Source organism: Dipodomys merriami, unplaced genomic scaffold, assembly GCF_024711535.1.
Source record: "Dipodomys merriami isolate MVZ:Mamm:240054 unplaced genomic scaffold, mDipMer1.0.p SCAF_1112, whole genome shotgun sequence".
NCBI classification, from domain to species: domain Eukaryota; kingdom Metazoa; phylum Chordata; class Mammalia; order Rodentia; family Heteromyidae; genus Dipodomys; species Dipodomys merriami.
The window spans coordinates 34,928-49,726 of NW_027202397.1; the positions used below are offsets into that span (position 1 = coordinate 34,928).

At 44.1% G+C, this 14,799-nt stretch overlaps 1 long non-coding RNA gene across 4 annotated transcripts in view; it reads right to left on the reverse strand.

Moving 5' to 3' along the window:
* Window positions 1-7,080: 7,080 nt before the first annotated feature.
* LOC138822507 (uncharacterized) overlaps window positions 7,081-14,799 on the reverse strand; it is a 34,170-nt gene continuing 26,451 nt past the window's right edge. For all 4 annotated transcript variants that reach the window (XR_011370524.1, XR_011370525.1, XR_011370523.1 and 1 more), the window contains 2 exons: window positions 8,665-8,885; window positions 7,081-7,613 (listed from right to left, as the gene is read on the reverse strand). This is a non-coding gene — a long non-coding RNA (uncharacterized lncRNA). The remainder of the gene's footprint in view (window positions 7,614-8,664; window positions 8,886-14,799) is intronic.

A 14,799-nucleotide genomic window follows, 5' to 3' on the forward strand; every position in this document is an offset into this window, starting at 1 on the left:
ATGGGCAACTTTCTACCCTTTTTTTTTTTTTTTATAACTTTTTGGCCTGTGTCTTGAAGAGTGCGACGCAGGCTGGGTCCCAGGGACCCCCCCCCCCTCTAGGTTCCCTCTCAAACGCTAGCCAATGTAGGCTTAATCTATTCAGGCTTTCTTTGCATTCTTTCAGAGATTCGCCATCTTGAATTCGCCATCTTGGCCATGTGGTGGCTTAAGGATTTGGCCCCATCTGACCCTTCACCTTCCACTAAGTTTACTACTCCATCTATTCTAAGGTGCCTTGCTAACAAGTTGCTCTTTTCACAGGCCCTGGTAATGGACGCCCAACCAGCTGATATGCTTTGTTAGCAAAGATGTCTAAATGTTGTCGAAATTTTAGGTTTTAAGTTTTGCCTTTTTTGTTTTGTGTTGTGTATTCTACTACTGACTACGTGGTTCTAAAATACTGGGTATAAAATGTCATGTCAAAACCAACTTTACAATGTCGGTGTGGGGGGGGAGGGGGGTATAATTGGGTGGGGGGAGGGGGGAGGCTGGGAAGGGAGGTGAAGGGTAAACAAAGGAGGAGGCTGCAATGCTTGGTAAGAAATGTATGCATTATCCTGCCCATGTAATTGTCGCCCCTCTGTACAGTATGTTCTCAAATAAAATAAAATTAAAATAAAATAAAATAAAATACTGGGTATATCTGTGCTAAAATTCTCATCACATCTAATGAGTTTTGTCATTTCAGAATATTTGTTGGCAATTCTTGATAAGAACCAGGTAAGCTCTACTTATTCTACTTGAAATCCTTGTTGCTTTAATTGGAAATAATAAAGGGCTTTTGTGGCAAAGATTTCAGTTCAAAGCCAGCTTGGGCTAAAAAATTCCTAAGACTCTGTCTCCCAGCTAAACTCTGCAAGTGGTACTATAACTCAAAGTGGTTCCCTGCTAGCCTTGAGCAGAAGTGCTCAGGGACAGTGCCCAGGCCTTGAGTTCAAACCTCCTTGAATACTAGTGGTACTATAACTCAAAGTGGTTCAGTGCTAGCCTTGAGCAGAAGTGCTCAGGGACAGTGCCCAGGCCTTGAGTTCAAATCTTGAATACCAACTGGGACAAGCCATCCCAGCAACGAGCACCTAGACTCAGCCAGTCTGGGGAACAAGGGAACGTGGAAAGGAGTAAGAGGAGATGATGTCACATCACCTACTTTGTGCCTGCCCTTTCAAAATTAACCTGAGCCTGGAGGTCAGTAGAAGTAAGAAGCCTACCCAGCCAGTGTCTATACCTGTCTACCTATTAACTGAACAGGAATTTATATTCTTGCCTTTGTCACTTGACTTCTCTACCTAGTCGCCAGATGTCAGAAGTAACTAGGGACATTTCTAACAACATTTTCAGCCCAAGTCCTTCCCCTTGCCATTTATTTGCTCTCTAGTATTTTTTTCCAGCCCCTCAATGCTCATGAGACTTCTCCAGATTGCATCTAAGGACTCACGCCACCAAGGGACAGCTGCTGCTCACTGCCTTCTCTGGGAGGAGACCAAATTCCAGCCTTTTACCCCTATTGTCGACGCCCCTTGTCAGCAGGAAGTAGCCAGAGAGAATCCTCGCCCTATTTCATGATTATTAAAAGGCTGGAATGTAAGGTCCGCTCCTGGATGGCCAGCAGACTCCACCCTCCTCGCAGCAAAGTCTCCACCCAGTACCTGCGTTACCTAGGCAACTGGGATACCTGGAAGAGGTCACATCTGCATCCGCTGAGGTCACATCTGAATTTGATGTGGCCACACCTTTCCCCGCCCATACCCTACATAAGGCCTAACCCAGGCCCAGACGCTCTCTTGCTCTTGCTCTTGCTCTTGCTCTTCTTCTCTTCCTCTTGCTGCTCTTTTCTTGCTCTCTCTCTCTTTCCCAGCCACGTGGATTGCCAACCTTGCCTGGTCCCAGCAGGTCTACCCCTTAACCTGAATACCACGTGAGTGCTACTGTTCTTACCCCTCTCTCTGCTCTTTTCTGGCTCTTTTCTCTCTCTCTTTCCTCTTTTCCCAGCTCTCTCTCATTCCCAGGCCTTTCCCAGCCACGTGGAGTGCCAACCTTGCCTGGTCCCAGCAGGTCTACTACCCCTTACCTGAATACCACGTGCGTGCTGGTGCAGTTCTTACTCGGCTACCTCTTTTTAAAAACCTAACAGTTTCCTCATGTTATTTATAATTTAAGGAAGCTCAATGCCAGACATTACTATTTTCTGTAGTTGTATGTTACAAGATCTACATTCATTCCCATGGAATGTTTTATTTTTGTTGGGTGTGGTGGTCCTTGTACTAGGGCTTCAACTCAGGACCTGGTAATGTCATTTCAGTTTTTTGCTCAAGGCTGGGACCCTTCCACTTGAGCTACCTCACTGCTTCTGGCTTTTTCGTGTTAACTGGAAATAAGACTGGGTAGGTTATGGAGGGGGTATGACTGTGATACATTGTATACATGTATGGGAACTTCACAACCTCCTCCTTGTACAACCAATACTTGCTAATAAAAAGAAAGATAATTAGAGGTCTAATTGTTCACAGTAAGTTTCTTGTAATTTCCCTTCTTAAATCTTTCTCATTTTTTTCATGCTAGCATGTGCTCAGTGCTGACCCTTAGCTCTTTTTCTTATGGCTAGTAAGTACTTCAGCCACAGCTCTAGTTCCAGTTTTTGCTAGTTAATTGGAAGAAAGTAACTATCTGATATTTGTGCCTAGGTTGTCTCTGAACCTCAGTACTCAGATCACAGCATCCTGAGTAGCTAGGATTACAGGTGAGAGCTACTCAGCTCCTTGTTGTCTCCTAAATTATCCCATGTCCATTTCACAATGGCAGTCCATTTCCATGGTTCCCAGCTTTGCAGCAAGCGCTTAATTATAATCCAACACCAAGTCTAACCTCCACCACAGATGCTATTTTTTGTGTCATACTCTGACTATAGACACCCTTCTCCTGGCTGATGCATTGCATCAACCTAGATGGCTCTCATACTAGGCCACAAGGATAGAAAGCCAGGAAACACTAGCTTAGAAGCTGTTAAATCAGAGGAGCAAAAAGATATCATAGTGCATTCTGCTGTGATATTATTCTGACTTAAACAGCCTTGTCATCTATTACCGTAGCTTTGACATCACATTCTGAGTAGTGACTGGGTGTAAGCTGGTGTGTCAGAGCTGACTATAGTATTGTCCTGAGCCTGTGCAGACTGAAGAGACAAGCCAGTGCCAGTAGCACACACATTGGAATAACAAAGCAACCTATAGTTAGGCATTGCCATTCTTTGTTCTAGAGTAATGAATGAATGACTCTCTAATTTCTTGACAAGAAATTCCTGCAGACCCATATGCAGCTGCCTCATCAGAGCAAGTAAAGAGCCTGGTGCTGCCTGGAGGAAACACTGTGAGAAGCTGCCAGAAAGCATCTGTTTACTGGACTCATGGGGCTCCTCTGTCCTCTAGAATTAATGACAAATAAGGAGCAAACACCTCCCCCTCTAGGCAGACATACACAGGAAGAGCATTGCCACGGCACAACAGGGGACTCCCAAGACATACACCTGATCTGTGCTGTCAGAACTGAGAGGGTTTTTTTTTGGGGGGGGAGGGTCCGGTTGTGGGGCCTGAACTCTGGGCCTGTGCCCTGTCCCTCAGCTCTTCAGCTCAAGGCTAGTGCTCTACCACTTGAGCCAGAGCGCCACTTCCGGCTTATTCTATTTTGCTTATGTGGTGCTGAAGAATCGAACCCAGGGCCTCAGGCATGCAAGGCAAGCGCTCTACCACTGAGCCAACTTCCCAGCCCCAGAGCTGAGAGTTTTTAATGACACTTCATCCCACAGTGCTCTCTAAAACCCTCATCCCAACCCTGCTCATTTCATGTCCCTGACAATGTTTATAGGCATCCCACATCCAGACTGAAGATGTTCCTTCATGTTTGGAGTAAGTCTGATCAGACTTTATATGGATCCACTGCTCAGTCAGGACTCTCGATCCCTCCCATCCCCTTTTTGATACTGTCTGTCTCTTGACCTATTCCTGTCTTCTCTTTTCAAGATTCAGTCAGGGCCGGGTACAGGTGGCTCACACCTGTAATCCTAGCTACTTAGAAGTCTGAGATCTGAGGATCGTGGTTCAAAGCCAGCCCAGGGTGGAAAGTCCGTGAGACTCCTATCTCCAATAAACCAGCAGAAAACCAGAAGTGGCTCTGTGGCTCAAGTCATAGAGTGCTAGCCTTGAGTTGAAAAGCTCAGGGACATCACCCAAGCCAAGCCCAGAGATCAAGGCCCATGACTCAAAATAAATAAATAAATAAATAAATAAAAGAATGCAAAAACATATAAAGCTCAGAATGGCAAGCAGCTGAAAACAGGATGGGATAAACCAACATTATCTATGACAGTTTTCAGATTATGCAGAGAAATGCCTGCATTGTTGGAGCCCAAGCCCATCTGATAGCTGAGTTTTAGCTGGCTGGCATGCCCATGATGCCAGGTAATGGTATTCACAAGTTTTGTGATATTATTGGATGACACCAATAGGCTTCAAGTTGGGAACCTGAAATTTTTCTATTGATCTAAGAGGAGAAATATATCAGGACAAGAAATGGGATTAACACAATGCCAAAAGCAAAAGGCCATCCAATCCAAGGAAGACAGAATAACTCTGTCTCTGAAAAGATGATTCTCTCAAAGGAATCCTGAGCTGAGCATGGTGGTCTATGTTTGCAATCTCTGAATTTAGGAGGCTGAGTCAGAAGTTAGGTCGAGACTAGCCTAAGTTCCATGCCAAGAGAAGAACACAAAACCAAACCTCATCTTACAAAATAAAAGAAGGACTGGGAATGTGGCTTAGTAATAAAGTGCTGGCCTAGCACATACATGAAGTCCTGGGTTTGGTTCCTCAGTACCACATAAAGAGAAAAGGCTGGAAGTGGTACTGAGGCTTGAGTGGCAGAGTGCTAGTCTTGAGCAAAAGAAACTCAAAATGAATGGTGTTAGGAAAAATGTAAAATTAATGAAATAACATCTCTCTCCCTCCCCTATATCCCTTCCTGCTTTCCTCCCTCCCTCCTTTTCTCAGTACTAGGGTTTATACAAAGGATTTCATGCTTAGGCAGGTGTTTAACTCTTAATCCACACCACGGCCTTTTTGTACTTTAGTTTTTAAGTTAGGGCATCCTGTTTTCTTCCCATCCCAGGACCAGCCTCCCATCTAGCTGAGATTATTGGAATCAGCCCAGCTTGATGATTGTGATCAGATCTCACTTTTTGCCTGGGTTGGTCTTGGATTGCAGTCCTCTCAATCTATGCCTCCCAAGTCGATGGTACTACAGGAGTGATCTATCATGCTTAGCCTTTAAAATGATCACTTAGAGCTGGGCGCAAGTGGCTCCTGCCTGTAATCCTAGCCACTCAGGAAGCTGAGATCTGGTTCAAAGCCAACCAGTGCAGGAAAGACCATGAGACTCTTATCTCCAATAAACCACCAAAAAACCTAAGTGGTCCTGTGGCTCAAGTGGTAGAGTGCTAACTTTTAGCTGAAGAGCTAAGGGACAGCAGCACCCAGGCCCAGAGTTCAAGTCCCAAGACAGACAAAAAAAATCACTTAGGAAGATAAAAAAAAAAAACCTCCTGAATTCTCACATTTATTTAAATAGCGGCTGCCAGTCATATTTTATAAAGCACTTATGGGGCCCATGAAGTCTTTTATTTTTAAAATACAATAAAATAGTACTAGAGCAGTTGGGATATTGTTCTGCCAGTAACACTACTGTAAGAGCCTCGGAGGGAGCAAGCAAGCCGGCTACAGGCCAGCGCCGCCACCGCCGCTTCTTCTGAGCAACAGTGAGAAGCAGCAAGCAGCCATGGCTGGGGCACAGGCTCCTCAGGCCAGACCCTGCAGTCAGGGAAGCCCCTCCAAATCCCTCCAGTGGCTGACCTCAGGCCTCAAAGGCTCCAGCGCCGAGCTTCCTGGGCTCATCCCTAGGCTGGAGGTGCAGTGTGAAACAGCAAAGGAGTCAGCGAGACTCCTCCAGTGTCAGGGCAACCAGGCAGGAGTGGAGCCAAATGGCCAAACTTGCAGCAGCGACTGCAGCAGTTGTTGCTGCCTCGTGCAGCATGGGCCAGGGCTCCTGCAGCTGCTCAGGCACAGCCAGAGGCGGAGAAAAACTCCAGGATTGACACAACCCCCTTCCACCCAATCGGCCTAAGATCTGGGAGCTGGATCTGGAGCAAAAGGAGAGGGGTTCAGATGGGTGTTGGAGGCATAGGCCTACAAAACCCCATCTGAGCACCTGTGTGCCCTGAGGGTGCATGCAGGCATGCATTCTTTCCTTCCAATTTATTTATTTTTGTTGGTCGTGGGGCTTGAACTCTGGGCCTGGGCGCTGTCCCTCAGCTTTTCAGCTGAAAGCAAGTGCCCTACCACCTGAGCCACAGGACCACTTCCAATTCTTCTCGGGGAGGAAGGGACACCCCTTCCTCCATGCTGGGCAAAGGTTCTGCCCCCGGTGCAAGACTCAGGTAATGGTTTGCTCAAAGTACCATTCCTGCTTCATCTACTTAACCACGTAGAACAATGCCTGGAGACTCCCCCTATGTGTAATCACCTGTGCTTTACCTACTTTTACAACCTTGATTAGTGGAACTGCTCCACATTTGTTGACAAGGATTAGCTTTTTCTGTTTAAACTCTCATTGCCTGTGCTCCCATAAAACTGTTTAACTCTCTGCCCCTGACTGAAGATTTACTTCTCCTGCTTGTGTGCTGTATATAAGCATGTGATGTTTCAATAAATTTTGTCTATACCCACATGGTGTAGTCCCTTCTTGCCTATACCACACATCGTGTCCCCAGATCCCACTGTGGAAACAGCAACAAATGGGGTTATGCCAGTCGATGCCTCTGACATCTCCCCCCTTTTTTGTTTTTTAAGTACAACTGTAAGCAAGAGATCCTTTGCAGGAGGGATTTGCAGAAACTATTTTGGAATGTAGACAGCAATATTTTGACAAGACATAATGCAATCGATCTGTAGAAACACTATGTTTAAAACTGTGCCACCAGGTACGAGGGTCCAATTGGTTTAGCACAGATGCAATTCCCTCAGCCAGACCTTCATATCCCACCCCAGGGAGTTGTGCCAAGAAAGTCTCAATGACTTCCTGCTGTAACTAGTGGATGTCCCAAGTCAAATTTCCTTGCAAGACTGGCAGGTGGTAGTGAAGTCCCTGCCAAGTAATGTTAGAAGTGTTGAATCAAGTAGGAGTGATGCACAGTTTATTGAGCTCTAATCACACTTGAAGGTTAGCTGTTTCTGCAGATCAATTATCTAGTCTCCCATCCACTGCACCCTGTGTTGCAGTGTGTTCAGACGGGAATCAATGTCCTGTTTAATATTGTGCTGATGAGTCCATAGCTGGTGACAGTCCAGCCACTTCTCTACAAAGTCCTTGGTTTGGATGGAGGAATGCAGGGCCACTCCAGCAGTCGCAGCAGTCATGGTGATAGCAATCATTTCAAGGATCACAGCTACACTCAGACCCAGGAATCTCCTAGTTCTCTTCAGCAGTTGCTGGAAGACTCCTTTCAACAAACCAACAGTGGGGCTCTCCTGCCAAGGTCGGGTGAGGTTAACAGGCACCCAGACCCCTAAGCGAGATCTTAATATCAAGAGAGACTGAGAAGGCATATTAAAAGAAATAGTATGATTTAAGCATGTAAAGAGTCCTGGCTGTGTGGGTTCTCATTGATTGACACTGTCCCTGTGGGCTAGTACATAGGAAAGTTTAATACAACCCTGTACAGTAGAAGAATGGTTCCTGTAAAATGTATAATTTGCCTCATGGGCCCTAGTAAAGTGACCAATCCAATTCTGAGTTGTATAAAATTGGGTGGCAAGTTTTATAAATGCCACTGCTCAGGCCCTAAGTGTCCCCTGAAATTTATATGTGGCCTACGAGGCACAAGGCCTCCATCATGTCAGGTGAGCAAGCCAATGGGTTCTACATGATTTATAACTCCATTGTATAGACGTCACCGTCAGAAGAATTATTAGTATACCAATCACCAACATGCTTTTCAGAATAATTGGCAATGAAACATCCATGAGGACCTCAATCTATAAATGAGATGTTATCATTATGCTGTATAATCTTTCCTCTAGGGTTTTGACACTGAGACCACTGAATAGAAACATAAACCCAATTCAATAATTAATGTCCTGGCATACTAGGTTAGGTGGTTGCCCAGTCTTATTTGTATAAGAATGATCCTGACCAATAAAATTTAAGGAACTTGTTCTGAATAGCCCCATATGATTGTTGATCTTATCATCAGGCAAGATGTATGCCCATACCTGTCTTCTGGTTGGTAAGCAAGGTGATGTCCCTAAACACAGTGGTAAAGACTCAAATCCTAAGGAAATAATATAAGGTATTCCTTCCTCACCTGGATGAGTAGGGTCTGCATGATCCCATGGTGGCGGAAAATACGTGCTGTCATTTGTATACGCCACCGGACCTTGGTCTAGCTAATCCACTAATTTTAACAATGGTGGGTGAGGGACATAGGCCCAATATGCATGTTCACTGCAGATGTATTCACAAGCAGTGCAATCACGGCCAAAACAGATATTCAGGTATTCTAGGGGTTTTTGTACTGACCAGGGTGGCTTCGGTCTTGTGTCAACACCTTATTCTGACCCCATGTTGGTGGGGTCAAGCTGGTTTTCTTAAGATAAGGATGATGGCTTCCTCGGGACTTAAAGCTTAGGTCTGCGAAGCTGCGTACTAGATCTTCTTCCTCAGGGTTGTGTTGTGTTGTTTTTGCTTCTCTGGAGGTCGGATGAGTCAAAAAGGGACCCAGATGTTGCCAGTGGATCCATCTGGAATGATAGAAACACTGTTTTCCCTTATGGGGCATTACTCTTAGTCTTCATTGATTAAATTTTTTAAACCATATGGGAATAGATAGTGAGGTGGTGCTAGAGGGATAAAATGCTTTTCAGCTTTAGTGAAAGGATCACTTTGAGTGAAATTTTAAAAATTTAAATAAGGTGAAGGCAAAAGTTTCCCTTGGGGATTCCCCTTTTTCGTTTTTTTTTTTTTTTTATAATTGAAGCTTAAATGTTTTATGGGTGTGTAAACAGTTGGCATTAGTCTACACAGGTTGATTAAAGAAGTTTTCCTGGGGACTAACTTTAGTAAACTCCCCTAATATTTTTCTGGTTGTACACTGGCTTTTATAATATGGTGTGGGGTAGTTTGTCAAGGTGACAACTTTTTACTAATTACATTTTATTCCAAACTAGAGTTTAGACATAATTTTTTAACTTTTAATAGCTGTATGGACCCTGTTGGGGGGGGGGGGCTATTGCAGCATAGCCTGTTTAGTACTTTGGTTTGTAAAAGATTTAAATAGTCTAGGATGTTTAAAGGTAAGATCCATAAGAAGTTCCACTTGTAGGTGTTCAGTGGCAGTTTTGTAATTGACAAACAAGTTATAAAAGCAGAACTAACAGTTAGTGATTACAAATTGCATTAAGGCAAATAGGGTGGTTGAGTCCAAACAACTGCCTGTAGACATCCTGGTATCTAGGCTGGAGATGGGGGCATTGTACCCAGCTTCAAGGCCTGGAGGTGGGACAAGTCTTACCTTGAAATTCTAGGAAAACATTACCTCCCCAAATGGGCGAAAGCATTGTTTAGCTCCTCAAATAGCCTAGGTGGGACAGCCCATCCTTTGGCATACAGATGTTTAGTGTAGCTCCTGGTGCTTAACTCTCTACTTAAGCCCTTATCTTTGAAAATTTAACATTTGGTCTAAATCCTGATATAAATGATCTTTTTAGTAATTATCAGACCACAATTTTGTTTTATTTTGGTGTTTATACCAATGTTTCTCTGCTTACCTGGGACTTATTTGTCTCAGTTAAATTTGAATTTTCTCCTTCCTTGTTCTAATTAATACCCTATCTGTTTACTTTCGATCTGGTCCTAACAATTTCATATTTTATTCTTAAACAAATTTATTTGGTTAGTGTCAGCCCAGAATTTACTGCCAATTAGGGTCTTAAGCACATACAGAGCAGTTTGGATTTAAGCTATTCCCCACATTTCACAAACTCAGCCTTTTACAGCCAACTATTACAAATGGTTGACAAGTTTTTGCCCAGTTATGCATGCTTATAAACTAGCTTGCCATGACCTCCAGCTCTGATCAATTTTAGAAGAGCCAAACATTATTGCCAAAGTCCCAGCAGTGCCTCTTTCTATGTTAGGGTAAATGCAACCTTGACATTTCCCTTGGTCACTGGACTTGAACTTAGTGCCTGAGTGCTGTTTTTCAGCTCTCCAGTACAAGGATTGCGCTTTGCCACTTCGGACTCCAAAGCAACTCTGCCCACTTTTTTGGCACTCTGCTGGCTAGTTAGAGATGATAATCTTTCTCTGCCTGGACTGGCTTTGAACTGCAGTTTGTAGATTGCTCACCTTTGGTCCTCAGCTCCACCCACATCTGGGCCCCCTCCCATTTCTGGAGTTCCCTCCATACAACTGGCCTCTCCCTCTCTCCACCCAGACCCACCAGAACTCCTATCTACCTCACTTCCTTTTCTCTCAGATACTTCTGCTACCAGGATGGTGATGGAGGTCATGTGCTCCCTCTTGGGGGAAATATGGCTCCTCTAATAAACCTTGTAATCTTTCTCCTTTGCCTGCCTGCCTCTGCATGGTCCCATAGGATGGATGTGTCTGATCCTCTTTCATTGGTGGCTCCATACTGGGATAGGTTCCCCAGTGCATTTGCTCCCCCTGCACCTCAGAAGGGAGTTCAACCAGCTTCCCTGGGACCTATTCTGAGATCCTTCACTCCAGTCACCAGAGGACCATCAAGGTAACTTCCTCCTGACTGAGCGCTCTACCAGCCCATCCAGCCCCACTAATTAATTCCCACTCCAGGGTAAGTGACAAGTTTGTCTGAGGTCGGGGTTTCTGATTCCAATATCAGTGGTAAGGCCACCTGAGCCTTTCTGGGCTAACTGAGCCCCACCCTCACCATCTGACCAAAAACTTGGCCAAGTGCTAGAATTAGCCACTAGGGGCCTACCAGGGCCCAAGGACCCACCTTGGACCAACATAAGGACAGTCTCCACTGGTGGGGCCACCACCTATTCAGGAGCCAACCTGCACTGTAGAGGACACTCTACTGTAGGCAAATGGCTTCAGGTCACTTACCATGGGAAGGACACTAAATTTCTTTACATTAAGGCCACCTGGCCTTGGAGGGCTGTTGGTTCCCCATCAGTTAAATTTGGCCCAGATTTAAAACTCCACTTCTGAGAGTGCTTGAGCAAGTAGCTCTCTCTCTCTCTCTCCCCCTCCCCTTAAACTCTCCCTCTTGCCAAAATTACCTGCTTGTAACCTCTTTCACAAGTATTTCATATGCTAAACGCGTTGGTTAAGCCCTGGAAGAATGTAACCAGTAATTGCTTGTTTCTACTCATTAGATAGAAAATGGGTGAGTTTAAGTCTAAACTCACCGAAATAAAGGCCAACAAGTTTGGATATTACCAAAAGTGTATTAATCTTCTTTCTAGCACTGAGCAAGTGGTGGATGTGCCAAATTGGCATCTTGGTACTTCAGCTTGGTACTACCCCTTCCCCCTCCCCTGTCCTGTGGTGCCATTATGCTAGGCCAAGTGTATGTTCCTATTGCCTCCTGTTCATTTGGTTTCTTGTTGGCAAAGTTTTGTATTTTAAACTGACCACATGGTTCCTTCATAATTAGAAAAGTAGTTCCACTAAAATTTCAAAACTTTAAAAGTCTATTTTAAAATCTAAGCATGCTCTATAATCTGTGCACAAACATGTCTGTCTGTGTCTTATTTGACTATATGTAAGTGATTATGGTTTCAAGGTTACTCTGCCTACTAAAAATCTTTGTCAATGGAAGCTGTGAATTAATCTAAATTGCTTTAAAACTTTGTGACCTGACTAAGCCAAAGAAAAAACAGGCAGTTTTAAAAGACCTTGGAAAAGGACTTAAAAAAGACAATGTCCTTTACAAAGTAAATGAAATTGGTAACTAAGTTGGCTGTGAATTATGTCATTCCTATGTCCATCTATGCTAAGAGTTAACTATTGTACACTGACCATGGCTAGTAAACTAAAGCTAAGGGTTTCATTCTCTGTTTTCTCCCCTGTGTGCCGATCAACTTCAATTAAGATCAAGGGAGCAGAGTGACTATGCCCAGGCACAGCTGCCTAAACCAGTGGCACCAGCCTGCAAAAGACAATGTAAACCAGGTCTCTAACCAGTATATGTAGAAATATTGCAGGTTACCAACAGGAGGTGCAACAGTCCATACATGCTGGGAGATGCCACAGTCTCTCTCAGACTCTGGCCTTGCTTCATCTTACATGACCAAAAGCCTGTTAATTAAGGGTAAAACACAAGCCACATTAGATATTTGGTTCTGTAAATGTTAATCGCCAGAAGTTAGACCATACAGGGTGTATGAGCAAAGGATAGAAATTGATTTCTATACTATTTTACAATTGGAGGTAAATTCCTAAAGGTAACTCAGACTGCAGAAAAAAAATATGGCCACTCTTTCTATTCACTGCCCACAGGACAGCCTACAGGCAAAGAATATACAGCCCAGTGTTTCAATGATGCATTTAAATGCAAATTAACATAACTTCACAAAAAGGATTTAAAATGACATCCCCCTTGTAAAAATTTGAGAAGTTGTGGGGAGTGGCTGACCTCCCAGACAAGTTTAAAAGATAAAATTTTCCTAAAGGTTTATTTCAAAGTAAAAAAAAAAAAAAAATAGGATTATTCAGGTTTGCCCCTAAAGTTTTTTGTAACAGTTGCCGGAAGGCCCACAGTAAAAGATAGGACACGTTTGTCAAATGTAATTTAATAAGTAAAACCATGCTTATAAAACTACTTCCAATGACCATCTTTGTTGCTTTTAATTGGAGTAAAAGTTGAAAGACCCCCGGCGTGGGGTGTCCTTCAATCAGAAGAGACCCTTCCCCAAGGAACAACGAGACCACTTGTGCGGATGCAATCAGCAAGAGGTTTATTTGGGCAAGCCCTCGGCTCCCAGGTGCACTCAACCTCGAGATCCACAAGGTTCGGGTTGAATGTCTGAGAACCGGTTACACGGGTACCCGGGGCGACATAGTCTATCGGGAGACTTGCGCGCCGAGTGCTTGAAAGCACCCTCTTTTTATGGACAGCAGAAGCAAGGTTACAGAAGCAAGATGCTTGGTTACAGAGTATTGATTGGTTAATTTCAAATTACGCTCAGGGTGGGGATTGGTCAGGTTAAGCTGGCCAGATGGGGCAGGTGGGGTTGGGGGAAAGCTGACGTGTCGGTACTTGCCCCGGCAAGTCTGTGCTGGTCGTCATGCACCGAAACTGTTCGTTCCCTAATTTTGACAAGTGATTTATTACCTCCTGACCTACCCTGCCATTATAGCTAAGTTTTACAGGAAGGGACGGGAGGGTCGGCTATTTTTCAGGAATGCCTGGTTTTAGGGCATGTGTTAGAGTCATGCTGAGGTCTGCAGGCGGTGACTCAGTGGTTAATGACTTGCCTGCGTCCTGCTTGCTCTCTTAGCTATGTAGGGGAAGGGGCAGTGGTTTTTCTTAAAGAGCTCAATGGATGAACGTATTCTGGGGTCTGGGGTCTTTTCAAAGTGACTGTTTGTAAAAAAAAAAAAAAACAACTCATTGATCTGTCGTTCGAAGCCAGTCCAGGCACAGGCAGACTAAAGTCCCTGTGAGATTGTCATCTCTAATCTGCCAACAGAGTGCTCAAAGCTGAGTTGTTTTGGAGTTTAAAGTGGCCAAGTGCTAGTCCTGAGCTGGAGAGCTGAGGGACAGTACTCAAACCCTGAGTTCAAGTCCGGCGACTGACCAAGGAAAGTGCCAAAGATGTATTTATCCCAACATAAGAAAGGCACTCCAGGGACCCTGACAATGTTAAAACATTCAGAGGCAATTACAAACAAATGTTTGGATGACAAAAGTGGTATCAGGTCCTGAGTTACTTGAGCTTTGTCTTCCAAAAAATTGATCAAGCCAGAAAGTCATGGAAAGATAAGTTTTTAAACATTCCTATCACCCATGTTGGTGTAACTGGGCAAAACTTTCCAGAGATCTGTGATAGTGGGTAGTAAAAGCTAAGATTGTAGAATGTAAATCCCAAAACCCCTGTATCTGCTCAAAGTCCTAATTGGCAGTAACTTTTGAGCTGGTTAAATTCATCTGTTGAAAAGCTTGTAAAGCTGAGATTATGTTCCTATTGAGATCTGTCTAAAGGCCTACATAGGTAGGCATTCCTCTGCCAGACAGAAAATGCTTTTATAAACCAGGGTGTTAAACAGGCTATGCTGCTGTAGCCCAAGAAAAGGCCTGTACATTTGTTATAGGTTAAATGTTGTCTATAAGCCACTTTAAACAGGCTACCCAGAGGCAGTGGGCTGTACTTAGAGTGCCAATCAGTCTCAGGTTAAAAGCATCTACTGGGCTTTCTTTTAAAAATCTCTGACAAGTAATTGTTAGTCAATTGTTAACAAGTTATAGGTAACCTCCATCTCATTGATCTCCTTGTTGCTTTAGCTGGAAATAAAAAGAGCTTTTGTAAGAAAGTTCAAAGCCATCTTGGGCACAAAAAAAATCCTTCTAAAACTCCATCTCCCTACTAATCAGCACAGAACCAGGACTATCCAGCCAAAGGCTGAAAGTGGCATTGTGACTCTAAGTAGTAGAGCATTAGCCTG